Source organism: Mesocricetus auratus, unplaced genomic scaffold (genome assembly GCF_017639785.1).
Source record: "Mesocricetus auratus isolate SY011 unplaced genomic scaffold, BCM_Maur_2.0 Super-Scaffold_100026, whole genome shotgun sequence".
In the NCBI taxonomy this organism is placed as follows: domain Eukaryota; kingdom Metazoa; phylum Chordata; class Mammalia; order Rodentia; family Cricetidae; genus Mesocricetus; species Mesocricetus auratus.
The window spans coordinates 6254750-6276290 of record NW_024429207.1 but is presented as its reverse complement, the minus strand read 5'-3'; the positions used below and the strand labels follow the sequence as shown (position 1 = coordinate 6276290).

Sequence of the window (21541 nt, the reverse complement as noted above, 5' to 3'; positions counted from 1 at the left end):
TTCTTTTGGTTTTTAGTGACAGGGTTTCTGTGTGGCTTTGGAGGCTGTCCTGGAACTCGCTCTTGTAGACCAGGCTGGTTTCGAACTCACAGAGATCCGCCTGCCTCTGCCTCCCGAGTGCTGGGATTAAAGGCGTGCGCCACACTGCCCGGCCGCTATCAGAGGTTCTTAACCCATCTCGGTGCAGAAGACATGGTCAAGCTCATGGCTGCTGGTGCTCATTGCAAAAATTCCTCACATCATGGTAGACAGGAGGCAGAACACAGCCTGCACTAGGGTTCTGGATTACACGAGGGCCAGCCCAGGCTAGCCCCTTCACAGTCTCTCAAAATAGCCAGGGAACAAACATGCAGAACGTGTGGCTGTGTGCCAAATTGCCATATTTCAAGTATGGAATCCCACGTTCAATCCCTGGCCTGGTAAAACTGCACTTGATGGTACATGTCTGTGGCCCAAGCACTTAGGGAAGTGGAGGCAGGAGTATCGGAAACTTGAAGTCATCGTCAGCTGAATGTCGAGTTTAAGGCCAACTTGGGGTTCTACACTCCCCATCTTTTAAAAAGCATTTTTGTCTTCCATCAGTCAGCCCAAACAATTGAAATCAGAAGTTTGTTTAGCTTTGCCAATAAACAAATCTGGCCCACATGCTAACACTAGTGACTGATCCTGAGTCGTGACCCAGATTCCTACCGGAAGGCAGGCTGGAGCCGGGACTCTGCTCCATGAGAAGTGCTGTGTATCGTAGCGCTTCCCTAGTTCAAGGCATTTAGCAACTGTCAGTTAATTAAGCTTCCGAAGACACCCGAGCACAAGGTGGACCATCTTCCGTTCAGAGAGAGGAGGTTCAATGACGCAGCTTGATTCTGCTCGACCCCACCTCTGAGGTCATGGAGCCCACGGCTCTGCCTCAGTGTGATGACCGCGCCTGTTGCACCTTTTCTGCCCCTTGCAGATTCTGCCAGGTGCTTAGACATCTGCTCTCAATGATAAAGAGAACGCTATGCGCCTTGCTCAGGAACTCATGGCAGAGACCCGGTAGCCAGCAGGGGCAGTCACAGCCTGGGCTGTTGTTCTTACAATGGGTGTCCTTTCCCTTCCTCTCCTCTCCTCTCCTCTCCTCTCCTCTCCTCTCCTCTCCTCTCCTCTCCTCTCCTCTCCTCTCCTCTCCTCTCCCCTCCCCTCCCCTCCCCTCCCCTCCCCTCCCCTCCCCCTCCCTCCCTCCCTCCCTCCCTCTCCCTCCCTCTCTCCCTCCCCCTCCCTCCCTCCCTCCCTCCCTCCCCCTCTCTCTCTCTCTCTCTCTCTCTCTCTCTCTCTCTCTCTCTCTCTCTCTCTCCACTTTGGAGATTGACAATATCCCCATAGTTAGGATGAGTTTTTACCAAAATGGACCAGAGTGCTCAGGCATGGAGAACGCTGGTGCACGGCCATTCATTCTGGGACGTGTGTGATTTGAGCTTCTAGTCAAGGGCATAAGTGTTTAGGGAAGCCTGGGGTCAGAAGGAAATGCTGGGGGAATACCGACGAAGTTTTCCATGGGAGCCCCCAAGAAGTTGTACAACACCAGCAAGAGGGATGGCTTTTGCCATTTTGTCGGATAAAGGCTGTCAGCTGGCATGAAGTTTCATTTCTGGTTCGCTGGAGCAACCGTTTTTTGGATGAGGACAACTGAGAACTACCCAGCTCCTGGTGGCTATGCGCTCAAGTGTGACAGGCAGGACCGTGCCCTGCCGGAACTCAGCAGAGGGCATGGCAGCCAGAGGTACCCTTTCAGGAGAAAGATAAAACATTTGGTTTTTTCCTCCATTTGGCTTCCAAGTTGCCAGAGAGCAGGTAGGTCTGACTTCCCAGGACCAGCGTGGCTGAAGTGCATCCCGGCAGAGTTCCAATGTGGCTGCAGACGTCTGCAGAGGGCATGGACCCCAGGGGTGGGGAAGAGAGACAGATAGCGCTGGTTCTGCTACTGCAGATGGCTGGCAGCTCTCCTACCTCTTGCCTGCCCTTGGCTCATCACTGTGCTCTTGCAAATGGTCCTTCACCGGTACCGCCCCAGGAAACAGGCAGGTACAGAAATGAAACAGAGAGCCAAGCTTCCTTCTAGGCTATTCTCTCTGCTAATCTCCAAAGCTCTGACCAGACACCCCCTCAGCACATGATGCAGAGCGGGTGTTAAGTAAGGACACTTTGAACAAGGTAGTAAATGAAGACAAACAGCATCATGCTGTCAAAATGCTGGCCTTGGACCCAGTGTCCCCTAGCATAAGTGTCACATCTTCTTGATCCACTTGTGAGCCCTGGCACACTGGAATAGACACTTTTCCTATTTTTTTTTTTGATAATGATTGTGAAGCGGGTTACCTGTTTTCCCGGATCTAAGGGATAATGGAACGACAGGGCAAGGAAAGCCAAGAGTTACATGTATTCCCCAGGAAACCTGGGATAGAAACCTTGAAATAAAAGCACCCTGGAGAATGTCTAGCTACCCCGTGAGGGAAGACAGTGATGCTACAACACCGAGCTGGCTGATGAAAAAGTGTTTCCTCACGTTGGGGAATCTGCAACCCTTGAGACTCTTCTTCAGGCCCAGTGTGTCCTTTTACATTAGGAAACAAGTGAATGAATGTTCCTGTAAACCCAGCACAAAGGCCATGCATCAGGAGGTCGTAAGCCCTAGGGGAAACCTTCTGCTGTTGTTTTGAGAAGTGGACAGGTCAAACGGCCTTCTAGACGTTCATGGTTTTGCCCATAGGTTAGTGCTACTCTCAGCCTTGGCTGGAGAAGTCTGTTTTTGCAGTGGGCAGCAGTTAACAAAGAGGTCTATGATTGGTCGAAGCACTGCGAATGCGAGACTGTTGAGTACACAGCCCTGACTAGGACCCCTGTATGAGCTCAGAGAGAGAAGGTATAGATGGTGCCAGCACCACAGAAAGTTCTATTGGACAGCTTCAGTCCAAAAAGACAAGTGCATGGTAACTATGGAGCTAATGTTCTGGGTAGCAACGTTACAAGAGAAGGAAACTGATGTGTTGGAAGCAAAAACAATCCTAGGGCCACAGGAGCATAGGACCTCCAAAGAGATGAGCGCTTAAGGGGACTGGAGTTCATGGAGGAAACCACCATGGCTGGAAAATGCACGAGTGTGAAGGAGCATCAGTATGACAGGCTTCTTGACCTTGGAGTTGGCCTTCATCTAATAGCCCACTTTGTTTTTAATTTTATTTCCTCCTCTGCCTCTTCTGTATCGTCTTCTTCTCTGTGTTAGTGTCAGGGATCACATCCAGGGCCTCGTTTATGCTGTGCCAGTGCTAAAACCCCGTCTCAGGAACCTGCTTCTGGGCCAATGGTACTTTTTCTCCGTCGCTTAGGGATGCTATCCAAATGCTGTCCAGAATGTCTAGTTCGGGAAACACTGGTCAGGAGTGGAGCAGGGCAGGAAGATTGCTTCTTTGACACCCCAGAAGCTGACAATCTGGCCTCCCCGAGACACTGCAGGACGCGGGGAAGTAACTGTCTCCATATGGGCAGGGCTCAGGCAACCTTAAGTCTGACGAATGTCTGAAGCATTATAAAGCGCCTTTCAGAAAAAATTACATGGGTAGCATGATTTGAAGGATTGAGATACAAGCTGTTTAATGCAGACCCAGGTGGGAGACAGCACAGCAGACAAAGGCCTGGGGACTTGGGGGTCTCTGAAGCTGAATTCCACAGCCGGTGGGGCGGCGATATCCACAGAGAGAGTGGCCAGGGTGAACTGGGCAGGCCACAGCAGCACCAGGGAGCAACACTCGGGGCCGTACACACTCAGTGAGGTCAGGCTCCATGACAGGGCGTCATGGGGAGCTTTGCTTTCTGAATTTTAAGAGCGAGAAGGTAAAACGGCAGCAAATCAAAAGCAGGAACGAGCAAAGGTTACCAAGGAGCTGGGAACTGTCTAACTTGTAAAAGGGAGATGTAGGTGCCGTGCGACTGAGTCTTACTCTCAGATATTCAGGTGCTACGAGAGGGTGTGGAATGAGTCCCTTTGAGTCCGCCGAGGGTGGAAGCCAGCTCAGGGTCCTGACTGAAAGGATGACTGTGAATGCCACTCCCTGAAGATTGCTAAAGTTTTAATTAATAACATTTTCTACAGAGACGCTAAGCTGTAGGCTAGCCCCAGGCCAGAGCTAGGTCGGGCCAGCACGGTGTTAGACAATCGATATTCGAGTCTATAAGCTGTCAGTTGTTCTCTTTTTGTGATGAGCATCTCACATGAAGCAGGATGTTTCTCCATGCTTGATGTTTCTTACTATGCAGACAGACCCCTGTGTCACTGTCACCCCTGGCCTCTCCCACCCTGTTGTGACTTGAAGACTCAGGGTCCCTTTTGCAGGATCTTGGTCTCACAGACAAAATGATTTAAAAATTTACACATAAGTGAGCGGCAGGTCAACTCATTGAAGTTAAAGAGAGAAAAATAAAACCAAAAACAAAAGGAAGAAGGGCAAGCCAGAGTTTGTGATTACCACTGGGAAGATGGAATGACCAGAAAGGGAATGTGACAGCGGTCAAGGACGTGGGCACACTCAATCCCGGAAGACTCCAGGCAAGTACATTAAGCAGCCAAGTATCAGAGTATGTAAATTCGTATCTCACTAAGGCGGTTGGTGCATGATGAAATATCTTTTCACCTTCCAACTTCTGGTTGGTCTTCTTTGCTTGTAAAACTGTATTCTTCTCCTTTGCACAGGTAGAGACTGATATTGTCAGGTGAAGGGAGTTTTATCAACTACCATCTTAGCTATACATAGAGGGAATTACTGACTACCAACCACAATATTTATGAGAGGGGTATTAACCCTGGTAATTTGTACATCAAGCACCCCCAACGAGACCCCCAACTGGGGAGGCATACTCTGTCTACATCAGAAAAGATGTTAACAAATGCTGGCCATACCATATATGCCAGAAGATGCTGCCATGTTGATATTTATTAGTCACAGCTAGTGCAGATGGCTTCAAGCCCTCCTTTTCCATCCTTTCTTCCTGCCTAGCATCTTACATCTCCTTCATCCCTTTTTCCTTGGGACAAGCATGCTGTGGGTACGGGAAAGAACGAGGAAGGCATGGCTGATTTGGTTTGGCCTTCTTCCTCTGGGAATCTGACTTTAGCAAGTTTGTATTCTTTTTTTTAATTCTATTTTTTGAGATTATAATTACATCATTTCATCTTCTTCCCGTTATCTCTCTGTAACCTTTCTCATGTACCCCACCTGGCTCCCTCTTGAATTTATGACCTCTTTTTCTTTAATTGTTGTTGTTGTTGTTATTGTTGTGTGGTGTGTGTGTATGTGTGTGTGTTCTTAAATACATAAATACAACCTGTTTAGTCTATATAATGTTAACTTGTATGTATCTGTTTTCAGGGCTGACCATTTGGTGTTGGATTACCAGTTGGTACGCTCTTCCTTGGGGAAGACTGTTCTACCATTCTCAGTATTCTTCCGTTTTCTGTAGTTCTTTATGTATCCTTGAGGCCCCCTGACCCTTCCCCTCTTCCACTTAAACATGTCTTTTGGTGCTGGTGAGACTTCATGGATGTAACTTCTCTGATGGTAAATTTTCTGTTCCTCTGGCTCTTACAATCCCTCTTGAAAATGATCTCTGAGCCTTAGGTGTAGGGATTGGGTTGTGGATGCATCAGTTGGGACTGTGTTCAGCAGCTCTGTATTTTGGTTGGTTGTGATTTACTGTAATGGCCTCCATCATTTACAAAGAGAAATTCCCTTGATGAGGAGTGAGAACTACACTTACTTGTGAGTGTAAGGATAAATATTGAGAATGGAGTTAGGGTTTATTCTGGCATAGTAAAGTCATGGCTGTCACTTTGCCTCCAGTATCCGTGACTTCACTAGCTCCTAGTAGTTGAATACGTTTTCAATACAAGGGTTGAGCATGGTTTCCTTCTTGTTTGGTGGGCCTTAAGTTCAATTAGAGAGCGACTGGTTACTCCCAAGGTGTGCGTGCCACTATTGCAACCTTAAGGTTATTGTGCCATGCTGGTTGTGGTTGTAGTTCCCAGGCAGCATAGCTGGGTAGGACTATCGGTTGCTTCCTTCCTTTGGAAGCTTGCATGGTGCAGTCTGGTACTATGAAAGCGAGTCCTCAGGAAGAAGCTTTGAGGTCAGACCCAGCTTAGGTACTCTGGGTTCTGTATCTGAGCTGCACAGTCATTTAAGCAATACTTTCCACTTCTAGGAGACAATAAAAGGCAATTATTGCTAGTCAATAATGTTTTAGAAGTTTCTGAACAACTCTGACCAACAACTCAAAAGAACTTCTCCTGCCTGGTGTTGGAGTTTTCGTTAGCTAGTCTATGGTTCTTGGGGTAAACATGTTCAGTCCAGAGTGGAGAAACTTATATCCTTTATTCCTCTTCCTTCTTAACCTATTTAGCTGAAGGGCTGCTTGATTTTGGGGTCTTCATCAAAAAGACTTTGGATCTTGGATCTGGTCTATCAACAGAGGATGGTCTTAACTTCCACCTCCTATTATATTGTTTTTACTCAAACGTTGTCAAACTCAGCAAGAAAGATGAATGTTTAGGGTTTATTGTTTTTCTCTCTTTTTTTGGTGGGGAGGGGGCTTTCAAGACTCCAGAATCCTGGTTTCAGAAATAGCATAACCAAACTGCTTCTCTTTTGCTTCCCATTATCAATACCTGGGAGAGCTTTACAATATGCAAGCCGGATTAATTATGTCACTTCTGGGTTCAAATCCTCTCCTGGTGTCCCCCCGAGAATGGTACCAGATTAAACTCTCGAAGACCCTGGAACTGGGCTCTAGCTAGAGAAGCTAGGGCTTAGATTACTCTTCCCTGAGCACTCAGTCTTCCTGATGTTTCAGAGGCACAGCGTGATGGGGTCCTGGGGATTTGTGGATAGTGTTGTACCCTCCCTAGTCACTAGGAGGTTAGATGCCTCCTGGTGGCAACCAATCAGAAGTTAGCTGGCGGGACTCTGGATGTGCTTTACGGCTCTGGGCGTGCTTTACAGTAAAAGTGACACAACAGTGACGTGCAGAGCATAGCAACCGCCCTGGGAGGGCCTAGAGGCCATAACAACCCGTTGACCAATCAACACAGGGCAGGTCGTTCAAGCCCAAAAGCTCACCAATCCTGAGACTGTTGCATACCCCCTAGACACTCCCCTTGTGCTGCCCAATAAGTTCCCTGCTTTGTAGTTCCCTGCTTTGTGGTTCCCCGGGGCCCTTCTCTCCTACCCGCCATGATGAACAGAGGGTTGAGTTAATGGGGTTAGCTTGTTAAACAATAAAAGAAACCTTTGTTCTTGCATTCAGTGAGTCGCCTTGGTGGTGGATTTTGGGGGGGGGTTCCACTTCTAAATTGGTCTCTGCCCCTCTCTTGCCCATGATTCTTTTGTTATCTTGATAAGGTTCTCCATCAACCTTGCAGTTACTTATAAGCAGACTGAATTCCCATTGCTTACTGGCAAGCAGCACTCGTTTGTTTTTTTAATCTAGCCATGGAAGACCAGTGATAGAAATGACTTACAAGCAGCTTGGAGATTTTTCCATTATACCGCTCGAAATCGGCCTCCTTAATAAAAATAATTCCCTATCTAGCAGGGTGTTACTGACCACTGATCATGCCATTTGTCTCACAGAGAGCTGACATATTGATAATCAAATGTTCCGAACGGGAGCAGATGGCTGCAGAGGGCCATTTCATTCCAGCTCTTTCTGCCTAGCATCCACTATCAAGAGGACCTGGCCCAACCCGTGCCTTTGTACCCTCAGTGCCTGGCACAGAGTCCTCACTCAAACAGTATCTGCAAAGAATAGGGGCGGGACGTAGCAAAGATAGTTCACCTACAGAACGAACCCTGCAGCCCCCACCTAGACAGGTGACACTTTGGATCTCCCCCCACTGCTAAAGAAGCGCGCACCCCTCTGCTTATCAAGTCCACGTCGTCAGACTCAGTAGCGCCTCCGTACCCCCTCACCCCGCCTGCCCCCCCTCCGGCATTTAGTGCTGCCTCTGAATTACTTAACTGGAAGTGTTTAGGGACAGAGTTTGGAGGGCAAATAAGATAACAAATGGAGCAGCACGATCGGCATCATTCTTTTCGCTGCTAGGGAATTGGTGAGCTTTTATTTTTCTTGGGCATCTTGACTGTATGAACATAAAGAGGAAAACAAACCACACACACAAATCAAACCCTCAGCCCTGCCAGAGCTGCTGTGGCAAAACAGGGGACATATGAAATGAGAAGATTATAGCTGTAGCTAATGGGGCAGGAACAAGTACACTTGTCCCGGACTAGCAGAGCCACGCTCCCCTATCACCCTCCACCGGGTGTATGATTTGAATGTTAAACATCGGAAATGGTGAACAAGTTAGGCGCTCCTCCCCTCTGCTTGTCCTGTGTCAGGCGTGAACCTTCAGAAGTTCTTGGATCTCGGGGGTTTGCAGCAGGCAGCCTACTCAGCAGGCTTTGTCTCCTTTGGTACCTTGCCTTGAACCATGCAATAAAGTCCCCCTTTTACAGCACAATGCATTTCCCCCTTCCCTATTCTTCTGGGGCTTTTATGGCTCACAATTGACAAAGGCCTCACTAATGGAAATGCAAATTTCCTACCTGTCAAAGGCTGAGAATGCTTTTTGCAAACACTGGCAGGGCAGGAAGTGCATTAGCGCACGTATCAGGGAGAGAGCTGTTTCCCATAAATTTGTGGGATAAAAATGTTTATTTGATGCTGGAACAGAAATAAAATAGTAGCGATTAGATCTCCCATGTAGACAGCACCGCTCCATGGGAGAGCTAAACTGGTGGCTTTGGCTTCCACACAAGCATTAGTCAGACTCAAAACTCTTACCTTGCTTTTTATAAAGGCTCTGACTTGGGGACAGGATGGGCAGAAGGCTTAGATGCCCTCAACTTCCTTATCTTCTGCTTTTGTCAACACAAAATATAGTTCTCATCTCCAAGGGCATAAGAGATAGCTTCATCTGAGCCCAGTATGAGTGGCCCAGGAGCCATATTTCAGTTGCCCTGAAAGACAGGGTCAAACGTGGAAGCAGTTCCAGGGATTTTCACAGTCACAGGACAAAGGAAATTCATAAATCAAGGCGCTTTCTAACAACATCAGTAGAGACTTGGGGGAGAGTGTTAGGGAAACCTGCAATAGGTTTTAGATGTTACATTCTCATCATTTGGGTAGGTGGAAGGGTTGTCACAGTAGCCTTAGAGATCTTTTAGGATTAACTCTTTTTTCATGGTGGACTTTGGGCTCCACCTCTTGTTTCCTTGGTAACACTAAAAAGGGAAACATTAACTTTACTACTCTGCAGGCCCCTTAGTCAACAGAATGGAACACCTCTGGCCCTGGATAGAGACATATTTTGATCTGCTCCAAAAATTGGAACATTACACACTATTGTCTCCTTCCTTAAGGGTTAATCCAGCAGAGTCTATCAATCACCCAGCTAGGAGACCGTCCCCCAGGAAAACGAAGTCATCTGGGGACACAATTGGGATGTGTGAGGAATAATTATCCCCATAATGAGATAATGGACTTATCTTCCCCAAACCACCCACCCTACCCCAGTTGCTAGTAGGTCCTCTGTGTAACACTGAGGCCTGCCTGCTGAGGCTTGTCTACTTTCCTGAGCAACTCAATTTCACTTTTTCTTCTTTTCTATCTTTTTCTTCTGGACACTGGCCAAAGCCTTGGCATGCTTTTCTTGGTACTGTTAGGTTCCAAGCCTGGGACAAATGGCTGAAGAGTCTATTTAGCATATCAAAGTAATCCTGGCCCCCAGGTTCTCCCAGCATCCCTCAGTTCCTACCCCTTACAGGGCCCTCCTGTCTGGCATATGATACCCCCTACCCTAAACTTCTCCTGCCCAGGGACTGGGTTGCCTGTAAAGAGAAGCCTTCCCGCCAGCCTGGTACCAGAGCTACATGAGTCCCAAATAAACACACAGGAGGCTATATTAATTATTAAGCTGTTGGCCTTGCTTGTTTCTTACTGGCTACCTCTGACTTAAGTATTTATCCCATAATTGTTAATCTAAGTATTTCTCTTACCAGAGAAATGTCCAGGCTTCTTATCCCTATGGCAGTTACATCTTGACTCCCTGTGTTTCTCCTACCCAGAGTCCTCCTGGACTCCTAGTCCCACCTATCTTGCTTCCCTATTGGCCAACAGTGCTTTATTGACATATACACAGGACTGCCCCCATCAGTTGCCCTTCCCCCAGCTGCTCTTCCCTATACAATCAACCATTTTGGTTACCTGGGCTCTTTTCATCTAAACTCGTGGGGTCTTCTGGCTGCTGTACATTGTCATCCCCCACCCCCCATTCCTCCAATCTCCTCACATGACTCAGGGTCATGTCCACTCTGGACTCTCCCAGATGTCCCTGCCTCTATGCTCTCCCATCTATCTACAATAAACTTTCTCCATCATACCTAGGACCTGTCCTTTTCTTTGCTTCTTTGTTCCCTTCTTTCTTTGTCTCTTCCTTCCTTCCTTCCTTCTTTCCTTCCGTCCTTCTTTCCTTCCTACCTTTTTTCCATTCAAGTGCTCTGGAACTTCTCACTTGTTTTGTGAAGCTTCCCCTGTTATGCCCAATTCTGAACCCCAAAACCACCAAGAGACCCAATCCAATGCAAAAGCAAAAAGTCTTTAATTAATTAACCAGTTAACTGTATTAACTCGGGTCCTCTGTCCATCTGACACAGGGGGGTGGAGGGAGGACAGAGGGCAGGGAATTTATTGGGGTAGAGCAAGGGGAGTGTCTGGGGGTCTGCAACAGTCTTAGGGTTGGTGCACTTCCGGGCTTGGGCGACCTGTCCTAAGTTGATTGGTCAGGAATGGTTGCTATGCTCAGAGGCTCTCCCAGGGCAGTTGCTATACTCTGCACTCCACTGTTACCGCAAAGCATATCCAGAGCCTGCCAGCTAACTTCTGATTGGTTCCTTGTCACATAGAGAGTATCTGACCTCCTAATGACTAGAAGGTCGGGCAAGGTCAAAAGCTCAGCACGTTTTGATGAGTCAGAGGCCTACATCTTGCTGTGTCTTTTCTGCAGTCTGTCATGGCTGCTAAAGCAGGGGCTGGATGAGGGTCTGGTTCCTTCACCCCTACCTTCCACCATGTGACTATTTGCTGAATCTATTACTGAACCTGCCTGCGTTTTTGGACTCTAACACAAAGAGTGACAACTTCATTTCTTCTTTCTATCTTCCTCCTCCTAGTGGTTGGGGAGATTTCTGTTAACCCCTCTCTGCTTTTATTTTTGTTGTTGTTGTTGTTTTGTTTTTTTGAGACAGGGTTTCTCTGTATTGCTTTGGAGCCTGTCCTGGAACTTGCTCTGGGGAACAGGGTGGTCTTGAACTCACAGAGATCCACCTGCCTCTGTCTCCCGAGTGCTGGGATTAAAGGCGTATGCCACCAACGCCCGGCTCTGTTGTTTTTCTTACAAACTCAAATAGCATTGTCTTTGAGTTTCCTTTTGAGTCAATTTCTAAATTAATGAGACTATGAACCCTCAAAAAGAAATCTTAAAATTCTCTGATAAACATGGTACCAAACTTAGGGAGGCTGCCTGTGCCCCAATGAGCCACCTATCCTTAAAGTCAATTAAGAAAAGCCAAATTAACACTGAAAACCAGAGAAGCAGTATTTATTCAGTGTGATCACATTGGGAAGAGAGACAAAGAGACCCAGCAACTCAGCAAGTCCATCTTCAGTGTTCTAACTGGAGATTGCACCTGAAGTAGAAGGTCAGGATTAGGCATGTCTAGAAGCCCTGGTCAGGTGTGGTTCTTGTTGTGGTGGAAGCTTCACACCAGCCCCTGGCATCCATATACCCAAAGAGTCTGGGATGTTATGGTGGAAATTCCACCCGAGCCCCCTCCCCTATCTCTCCAAACCCTGCTGCATCCCAGAAAGCTTGCCAAATGATGATCCCTTCCCCAGAGATGCTCAAGACTATTCCCACAGGGTATTTAAACTGTCCCCCAGAAAACAGATTCATGGTTTTTTTTTTATATCCCTTTCCTGTCTCCTCTCTGGGGGGCTGGAAGGCCACTCAGGAGCGCTGTATCCATTAAATGTGGGTTTTTTTCTAATTTGGTTTGATTTGGTCTTATTTGGATTGCTGCATCAGTGGAGAGGCTTATCCAGGTGTAGAAACTTCTCAGTCTGTCCCATCTTTGTCTCTAGGTAAAGTGGTCTCTCAAGCTGTGAATCACTTTCTTGGAGGAAAGTTTCCTCTCTGGCTGGCCCAGGCTTCCTTAGGCTTTCCTTCTTTCAGCATGAGATTTCCAGGGACTCGCCATCTGCCTGTCTTCCTGCTCATCCATCTGGGCTTGCCTATCCATTCTCCTCTTGTCCCTTTGTCTGGGCCCAGTTCTGCGCTTTTAGATCCGTAGCTGGGCTCAACTGTAATTTTACTCTCAAATCTGTGACCTGCAGCCTTGTGGCTGGGTTTGTTCCTTTTCCAATGCAGAGATGATGACATCTCCATCAGCTCCCAAGTGATACTGTGAGACATTTCATTACACTGTGCACAGATATGTCACTGTGTTTGGTTTAATAAAACCATAAATGGCCAATAGCTAGGTAGGAGGTATAGGCGGGATTTCTGGACAGAGAGACCTCTGGGACGAAGAAAGGCAGGGTCCCTGGCTGGACACAGAGGCACTAAGACATGCAGGAGGAGAGGTAAAAGTCACGAGTCTAGAAATGGCTTAACTTAAGTTATAAGAGCTAGTGGAGCAAGCCTAAGCTAAAGACCAGGCATTCACAAATAATAACAAATCTCTGTTGTTATTTGAGAGTGGGACAGGAAAATAACCAAGTATTTGCTTCTCAGGCTCCCCTACAACTCCCTTACTGCTAACTCTTTGTAGTCATTCTGTAACACACACACACACACACACACACACACACACACACACACACACACACAGAGACTTTAATAAACTCCCTACAACTCCCTTACTGCTAACTCTTTGTAGTCATTCTGTAACACACACACACACACACACACACACACACACAGAGACTTTAATAAACTCCCTACAACTCCCTTACTGCTAACTCTTTGTAGTCATTCTGTAACACACACACACACACACACACACACACACACAGAGACTTTAATAAACTCCCTACAACTCCCTTACTGCTAACTCTTTGTAGTCATTCTGTAACACACACACACACACACACACACAGAGACTTTAATAAACTCCCTACAACTCCCTTACTGCTAACTCTTTGTAGTCATTCTGTAACACACACACACACACACAGACATTAATAAACTTCAATACATAGATAGATGATAGATACTTCAATACATGGATGCTTATACATAGATAGGTAGGCACAGATATATTTACGATGTGACATGTAATGGGTGATTTGAGAGTTAATATTAGTAATTAAGATCACAATTAAATTGTGTGTCTTAGACAGGACTGTCAAGGAAAAGAAAGTGTCTGGAAAATTTTTGCTATTGAGACTGCCGTTGAGTTGCGAATTTACTGTTCGTTAGGTCTCAAACTCCAAATGGCAGTGCATATGTTTACAAAATGACAGTCTTGGCTCATCTCAAGCTGGACTACAGGAGGATTTCTGTGTTGGATAAAAGCTTGCTGTCAGCATTCCTCAGGAACCTGTTTTCTGCCAGCCCGTAAGGGCCACCTCCCTTGATGGTACCCGTGGTCACGTATCAAAGGCTCCAGACTCCTTCAGTCCCTATTCCTGAGTCCTGCTAGGCATTTCAAAGTCCACACTAGCCTCCCGGCCCTTCTCCCTCCCCCACTCCCACTCCTTCCCTGTGTGTGTGTGTGTGTGTGTGTGTGTGTGTGCGCGTGCGCGCGGAAGCTGCTCCCGGGTTACAGCTAGTCCTCTGTAAAGGTCAGCCTTCCTCCCTGCCCCCCATTCTCTCTCTTGCTGTTCTCACTACTCTCTGCTCTCCCCACCATTCTCTCCGGAGAGACAGCCCTGGCCATGGCCAGTCTGCTTCTTTTTCTCTTTGCTCTGGATTCTACCAGATGTCTCTGCCTGTTCTCTCTCTCTTATCTCTAACAAACACCCTCCCTCTAACTCATGGAGTGGCCGTGTTGGTGGTCTCTTTATTACACCCTCGCCTACGCTGTTGTTCGGTAAATTCTGACAATGCAGAAGCACACAAACAAACATACTTGTCTGTGTTACCGACACTGTGCACTCGTGACAACAGCGGGTGAAGTGTGATCCGTCCGTGCCTGGGATTTTAGACTTGGGGTTGAGTCTCGGGAAGTAGGGTGGCTGCCTGCATTGGTTTGCTATTGCATTGGTAGCCCTAGTACTGCAGGGTAGATGGCTCAAGACGTCTGTGACACAGCAGGAGAGATACTCCATTGCTTCTGCCGGGAGGCTAAGGAGTTCTCTTCTTCAAGGACCTGTCAGATCCTTGCCTGTTCCACAGAAATGAATTTCAGGACTAGTCATAGTGAAGCCAAGTTGGTGAATTTATTAATAAAAAAATGAAAAAAGAAAAAAAAAGAGGCAAAGTGTGCTCCAGAAATAATAAGCTGTCATGCTCAGTTTGTGGGGTCTCCCCTAAACCAACAAGGAGACCAGATCCCACATGTAAAAGCAAAGAGCCTTTATTTAAGTTCGAACTCTCAGACTCTCCACATGTCCAACACGTTGGCATGATCAGAGAGCCTTGAGCTCAGCTGGGGTGAGGTAACAAAGGTTAGGGTGAGAGATGTCTAGGATTTAGGACCCCTGATTGGCTGACACTTGTCTAGGAGTGTCTTGGTGAAAGGGGATGGGTGTGTGCTGAGCTGAGGGACATCTGGTAAACCTATCTGCAGTGGCTGGAGCATTAGGTATTTATTTCCTTTGAGCATTAGGCCCTTTCTCCTTGGATGCTGGTTGCTCCATTCCTGGGGGTGCTGGGTGATCCCACTCTGTGGTCTTTCCTGTAGTCAGATGTTGCTTTGGGGTAAACTGAAACTTCTGGCCTACTTTCTGGTTGGTCTCTTCTGAGTTTTGGCATGGCAGTAGTGCAGCCAGGTGGCAGGTGTGTGCCAAGCAGCCCTGGGCCCCATATTGCATGCAAAACTAAGGGAGAGAGTTTATTTATTACATATACAGTGTTCTGTCAGAATGTTGGCCTGAATGCCAGAAGAGGGCACCAGATCTCATTATAGATGATTGTGAGTCATGTGGTTGCTAGGAATTGGACTCAGGACCTCTCGAAGAGCAGTCAACACTCTTAACCTCTGAGCCATCTCTCCATCCGCTTGGTGAGGTTTTAGATAGCTTGTTTCATGGGAAAACTTTAATAGGGGTAGTGATTATTCATGCAGGGAAAAGGTGGGGGATTCTAGAAATGGTTGAGACTTTTTTCCCAGGGTAGGGTTTGCTCCCCATTTCTTTTTTTTTTTTTTTTTTTTGGTCTTTTGAGACAGAGTTTCTCTGTAGCTTTGGAGGCTGTCCTGGAACTCACTTTGTTGATCAGGCTGACCTCGAACTCACAGAGATCCGCCTGCCTCTGCCTCCCGAGTGCTGGGATTAAAGGCGTGCGCCACCAACGCCCGGCTCTGCTCCCCATTTCTGTTTGCATATGAGGTGTTTGCAAGGGAAGTGATAAGTAAGAGAGTTCCGCAGTAATGAAGTACAGGCTAGTTAACGGTCATACAGGCAGCTCTGATGCTTGTTCCTGGGCAGCTCTGTGTGTGCAGTCTTCCTGTATCTGCATCACAACGCAGTCTGCCCCCTTTCCTCTATGCCCATCTAGCCTACCTTATTTCAAGGAAAAAGGAAAAAAACAGGATATGATCTATGTGCGTGCTCTCTGAGGGTTGTGAGGCAGGGGCCACCCAGACTCTCTTCTTGGCTTGTGGATCACGATCTCTTGCCTCCCTAGGTCTCATCACACCGCCCACCTTCTCTTCTTTCTTTCTGTTCTGATCCCCCCACCTTTTTTTTTTTTTGTAAGGATTCCAGTTGGAGTGGTCTGAATGAGAATGTTCCCATATATTTGAAAGCTTGGTCCCCAGTCAGTCAGTGGACCTGTTTGAGAAGGATTCAGAAATGTGGTCTTGTTGGAGGCCATGTGTCATTGAGGGTGGTCTTTAAAGTTTCAAAAGCCCCATGCCTGACTCTCTCTCTCTCTCTCTCTCTCTCTCTCTCTCTCTCTCTCTCTCTCTGTCACACACACACACACACACACACACACACACACACACACCCCTGACGCCTATGGATCAGGATGTAAAGCTCTTAGGTACTGCTCCAGTGCCCTGCCTGTCTTCTTCCTGCCATGACGAGCATGGACTCACCCTCCCAAACTGTAAGCGATTCCCCCGGTTAAAGGATTTCTTTGATAAGAACTGCCTTGGTCACAGTTTCTCTTCACAGCAATAGAACGGTGACTAAGACACCAATCTTATCAAATTAAGACTCACCTTGATCTGCTTTGCACCTGGTTACCTATGAAAAGTCCCTATCTTCAAATACAGACCCCGTCTGAGGTATGGGAGGTGAGTTTCACGTAGGATCATGGGATGGGATGTAATCCAATAACACTACACATGTGCAATGTGCTATGGGCTTTGATTAGTTGAAATCCTCTCCATCAAGGAGAATAGGCAAAGACGAGGGGAAGGTGGCTGTCTCCTGCCCTTGGGTCCCTGTTTCCTGTCACTGCAGCCTGCCTCTGAAGTGACTGAGGCTTTCCAAGGATCTAATTAAAGGGCATCTCCTCGGTGGCCCAGCAGAAGTCCTGATGTTCAACACAACATTTTAATTACTTTTTAAATGCACCCTAATCATGCCGACACGGTGGCAGAGAGCTTGATGAAAGTAGCTTTGCTGGCAGAGGAAAGCTCTCCACGAAAGCTCTGTTCTCAGGAAACACGGGAGACCCAAGTACAGGTTTTTCAAAGGGAATGAGAGCAGGCCACTGTCACACCCCAGTGGTTAGCAGGACCTCTTGGTTTCTTCTGTCTGGCTAAAGGGTGTCAGAACTGGGAGCGTCGCTCAATGGAACATTGCAAGCAGATGGCTTGGCCAAGGGTGTTCTCAGTAGCACCCCAGGTGACAGACTCAAGCCCCTGTCAATTGTCCTTTGAGGCAGGACAATTTGTCTCAAATTCAGACCAGACTGAAGAAAATTAACACCCTCATTTACTCAGGCATGTCTTCATAAGTAAAAAAAAGAGACCAAACCCCTTGCCTCCATTCTGGAATATCCTCAGGAAGAGTGGCAGGACCTTGTCATTTGGCTGGAAACAAAGACGCACTGACTCATTTATGCAGTCTGGAAGTTGTTAGTTTCCACCGCAGCTGCAGCCTGCCCCTGCTACCAAAGCAGTTCAGTTACGTCATCACCTGTCGCCAGGCACTTTTCCACTGTCAGCTATGCGACGTGTGCACCCTTTAAAGGCGCCTGCCAGGCACAGCTTGCCTCTTGCCTCTTCATTCCTCTCTTATATCTGTCTCTCTTGCCCCTCTTCTTCTTGTTGTTTCCTGCCTGCCTGCCTGCCTGCCTGTCTGCCTGTCTGTCTGCCTGTCTGCCTGCCTGTCTGTCTGTCTGTCTGTCTGCCTGCCTGTCTGTCTGTCTTCCTCTCATATCCCCACTCTGACACAGCCTTTCACTCTTTTACTCTTTCCCTTACCCAATAAGCCTCTTACACTAACTCTGTTGCACATGGCGTGTTTGCTTAGTGGCATGCCTTGGCAGGGCCCACCAGAAACTACACACTTAGTCTTTCTTGATGGGGAAGTCCTGTGTATGTGTCAATAAAGCACTGTTGGACAATAGGGAAGCAAGATAGGTGGGACTAGGAGTCCAGGAGGACTCTGGGTAGGAGAAACACAGGGAAGTCAAGATGTAACCGCCATAGGGGTAAGAAGCCCGGAAACTTTCCTCCGGTAAGAGAAATATTTAGATTGGCAGTTATGGGGTAATTACTTAAGTCAGAGCTAGCCAGTAAGAAACAAGCAAGGCCAACAGCTTCATAATTAATACAGCGTCTTGTGTGTTATTTGGGACTACAACGCAGCAGAGCCCAGGCGACTGGTGGGGAAAAACCAAGCGGCTGGCATGGAAAGGGCTTCTCTCTACACTTTCTTTCTTCCTTTCCTTCTTTCTTTCTCTCTCTGCTTCCTTACTTCCTTTCTTTCTCTCTCCTTTCTTTCTTTCTTTCTTTCTTTCTCTCTCTCCTTCCTTCTCTCTCTCTCTCTCTCTCTCTCTCTCTCTCTCTCTCTCTCTCTCTCTCTCTCTCTGACCCTTTTCTACAAGGCATTCACTGGCTGTTCGTCTTCTCTGACCCACTTTTTATAATGACCCAGGACATTATTTTCAAATGTCTGAGGCCGGAGGCTGGAAACTGGTAAGCCCCAGGCCAAATTTAGGTAGTGCTTCTATTTTCAGAGATAAATTCAAATGCTTCAGATAGACCCACTGACTCTAGGCTCCTCTGCTCCCTTCCCTTCCCTTGGTAGTTACTGCCTGATCTCAGATGTTGAGGCTCTAACTTCGCAAGTTCTGGGGGTAAGGATACTTAGCATTGGAGAACCAGAGTGAGGGACTCTGAGAATGGAAAGGATCTACTTTCTGCTCCTACCAAGACAATCAGGCACTCCCTGAGATGGACCACAGAGTTCCAAGGGTTGGAGTGCACCTTCTGAAAGATCTGGTGGGTGACTGGATCAGGGCAGACATACTGGAACAGAGGAGCCTGTGTGTCAGGCTTCACAGGGAGTTTCCACATACCTCATAGGGCAAACAATCTTCTCTGAAACTCCTCATTTGCATTCATTTGCATAAGCCCCAGAATTGTTTTACATCTCAAGTCAGGCTCTGGGCCCTAAGAAACTGACTATGAAACAGAGAGATTAGTCTCCAAGTCATGGCAAAGACAATGAAACAGAGAGATTGCTTGTATGTATTTTAATATGCTTTTAACCTTTCATAATATAGATTGAATTGTAAGCAATATGTTTACTATATAACACAAAATGTTTATATAAGGCACATTCAATTTAGGACATAATAATGTATAGTAATATAAACCCAAGCATCACTAAGTTATTTGTTATATTCCACAATTAAAAAAATTTTATTTATCAATATGTATGTGTGGTGCATGTGTAGATGCCAAAGGACAACTTTTTGGCGTCCATTCTCTCCATCTTCCTTTACTTGGGTCCTGGGAATCAAACTCAGGTCCTCAGAATTGCTAGGAAAGTTCCTTATGCACTAAGCCATCTTGCTGGGCTCTCTCCAGGACATTTTTACCGAAGAGAATTTTGCATATTCAGAAGTAGGCTGTACTAGGCAGGGTTCCACAGAGGCACAACATTGGGTAGTCCAACAATGGCAGTCTGCATGCTAAGGGAGGCCTAGGACCCCGTAGCTACTCTGTCTGTGGAGCTGGGCACTTCAGCCGTCCCAGTCTGGCATTGAAGGTCTGGAAGATTCCTGGGGAGTCTTCAGTACATGTGTAGAAGGCTGAGGGAGCTGGAGTCCCTTTGCCTCATCTACTGTGCTACTATACTATCTTACTAGCAAGGGCTGGCGACACCAGCAGCCAGGGGCAGCAGCAGGGATAATGAACCCACCAGCAAAAAGGAAGACAGGGAGGGGAGGCAGGAGCAATGATTTCCTCTCAGGTCCCTTCATGCTGAGCCACCCTTTGCAAGATGTCACCCCTTTGAGGAAGGGTCATCTCCTCTCAGTTAGTACTTTCTAGAAACAGAGAGAGAGAGAGAGAGAGAGAGAGACATGTGTTCTTGTACACAAACTTTTTTTTCTACTGCCAGCCCCAAATAATAACATGGAGACTTCTTATTAATTTGAAAGCTTGGCCTTTAGCTTAGGCTTATCTCAACTATCTCTTATAACTTAAATTAACCCATTTATACTAATCTACATCCTATCATGTGGTGTAACTTTTTTCATCATGCACCTCCTGTTTCCTCTCAGCCTTGCTGGCCACTACGCCCTCAGTTGTCCCAGAGTCCTCTCTGTTTCCAGAAGTCCCACGTAACCTCTGTCAAGCTATTGGTCATTTAGCTTTTCATTACCCCAATCCCAGAAATATATTTTCACATAGTGTGCAAATATCCCACAGCATGGTCTCTCAGGAGATTCCGGATCCTGTCAAGTTGACAGCCAAGATTGACCATCACATGGACAAAGTGGAATGAACAGTTCTCCACACATCATTGATGGGTGATGACCTTTCTCCCCATCTACTTTACTGGACCAAGCTAGGCATGACCAAGGCCTCCCTTATTCCAGCCAGTTTCATCTGAGGCGTTGATGGAATCTTCACTTTTGGCTCGGGAAAGACATACTCCTGTGTACTCCTTTTGTATACTGTGAAAATGTGTTGCTCTCATTCTTAATAAAAATTTGATTGACTGATAGCTAGGCAGGATTTTTGGAGCAGGGAGAATGCTGGGAAGAAGGGTGGAGTCTGAGGGGTCTCAAGGAGAATCAGAGAGACGCAAGATGAACATGCCATGTTAAAAGAAGACACTGACTGACTGATGGAAGCAGAGACAGATACTCACAGCTAAACACTGAACTGACCCCTGGAGCCCAGTGACAGAGATGGAGGAGTGATGAGCAAAGGGGTCAAGACCGTGCTAGTAAAACCCACAAAGACATCTGACTGGACAAGGGGAGCTCTTGAACACCAGACTGATGGCTAAGAGGCCAACAGGGGACTGATCCAGACTCCATGAATGTAGTGTCAGTGAGGAGGCCTCTGCAATCTCTGGGGTCTTGGGTAGTAGACTAGTGTTTACCATGGCATACAAATGAACTTTGGGAGCCCAAAGCTCTCTCAGCCTGGACACAGGGTGAGGGCCTAGGTCCTGCCCTGGATGAAATGACAGACTCTGGAGATCCCCCCCCCCAAGGAGGGCCTCACCCTCCCTGGGGAATGATATGGGGATTGGGCTGGGGGGGGGGGTTGGTGGAGGGACAAGGGAAGAGGGGTGGGAGAGGGAGCTGGGATTGACATTTGAAGCATGCGTGTTTCTAATTTAAATAAAAACATAAAAAGAAGACACTGACACGTGGCAGAGGAATATGGGTTAATTTTAATTATAGGAATTAGCTAGTAACAAGCCTGAGCTATTGGCTGAGCATTTATAATTAATACTAAGTTTCTGTGTGGTTATTTTACTGGCTGGTGGGAAAGAAAAGTCCACCCACATCAGACCATGCTCAGTCCTGGGCTCTGTGTGTGCAATGCCTCTCGGGTGTAGCTGGAAGTAAGGGTAGAGGAGCTGTCATATCCGGATCTTGGATCTCTAAGTCTGGGAGAGCACTGCCGGGGACCCCGTCAGAGTCAAGGCAAAGAGGGCTGAGTGGCTTGCGGTTCTAGCCTTGGCCAACTTTTAGACCATCCAGGATATCAAAAACTTAGAGCTCTGGCAGAAACAAGACTTCCTTCAAATGACTGTCTCCAGCTTTTCGGTGACAGGAATGTGTGGGTATGAGCTCAGGCGT

At 47.2% G+C, this 21541-nt stretch overlaps 1 long non-coding RNA gene across 1 annotated transcript; it reads left to right on the top strand.

Annotated features, from left to right (window-relative positions):
• Positions 1-15275: 15275 nt before the first annotated feature.
• LOC121134110 lies at positions 15276-20448 on the top strand. Its single transcript, XR_005871130.1, has 2 exons — positions 15276-15314; positions 20151-20448. It is a non-coding gene; the product is annotated as an uncharacterized LOC121134110 (long non-coding RNA).
• Positions 20449-21541: the final 1093 nt, after the last annotated feature.